Source organism: Bison bison, unplaced genomic scaffold (assembly GCF_000754665.1).
Source record: "Bison bison bison isolate TAMUID 2011002044 unplaced genomic scaffold, Bison_UMD1.0 scf7180017864347, whole genome shotgun sequence".
In the NCBI taxonomy this organism is placed as follows: Eukaryota; Metazoa; Chordata; class Mammalia; order Artiodactyla; family Bovidae; genus Bison; species Bison bison.
This window is the reverse complement of record NW_011494919.1, coordinates 5341774-5342796: the sequence shown is the minus strand read 5'-3', so window position 1 is coordinate 5342796 and position 1023 is coordinate 5341774.

The following is a 1023-nucleotide window of genomic DNA, read 5'->3' as shown; positions in this document are numbered from 1 at the left end:
CTGTCTGGTTTCATGAAAAGAGCCAGGAATACTTACTGTAGAGAAGACGCTAGTAGAGTTTAGCAGGTGACTCTTCAAGAAACTTGCTTTCTATCCTTACTGCATTTATTTAGGGATTTCCGGCTTTTTAGTATGCACCAAATAATATTCACAATCTCTCTGAAAGTCGTTCACATCCCTTGTATCGCCTAGGCATACTTATCAAACGTAATTCTTAAAAAAATAAAAAGCGCCCTTGTTTGCAGCTAAAGTGGACCACTCCCTCTTCCAGGTCCTTTACAGGACAAGAGACAGCAGCAAGGGCTGTGTGAGTCTAATAAACGCGAGGTGGAAGGCACACCATCAGTCCAGAGTTGGAATCATCTGTTCCTGACCACCAAGCAGCCTGACACTGTCGGGGTTATTTCCACTCCTCCCTTTTTCAATCGGAGGGTTGCCACAGTCCCACGCTTGTGTTACGCACACGGTCCAAGACTCCTCTGTCTCCCACGAAGGTGGCCGTCCCGGCCGGGAGCGGGGGGGCGGCGAGGGGCGGGTAGTGGGGAGGCTCCCGTTGCGCCGCCGGAGCCGGGGGACGCCTTCGCCCTCGGCTGCCATCTATCGGCCGCGGAGCACCCGCTTCGCCCCGGGCCCATCATGTCTGCTGCAGCTTGGCTCGCACCAGCCGCGCGACAATAAACAAGTGCACCGGACGGGGCCCTGCGCCCACGCCGGAGCAGCTGCCTCAGAGACCCCCGCGAAGCTTACCGCGTGGCCACCTCCTCGCCGCCCGGGAAGGAAGACGCGACTTTTCTCTGAGTTTTTTGGTTTTTGGTGTTTTTTTTTTTAAGAGCCGCCGGGCTGCCGGGACACGCCACAGGCTTAGAACAACGCTGTTCCTGCCCTCCCGGCCCCTCAAGGATGTCGGAGATAGAGAATCCCAAATAATGAAGATCGTGCGCCGCATCCGGAGAACGAATAGAGAAAAAGCCCCTGCAAACACCCGGAGCGACGAAATGGCCAAGAGGATGCGGGAGCCTTCCA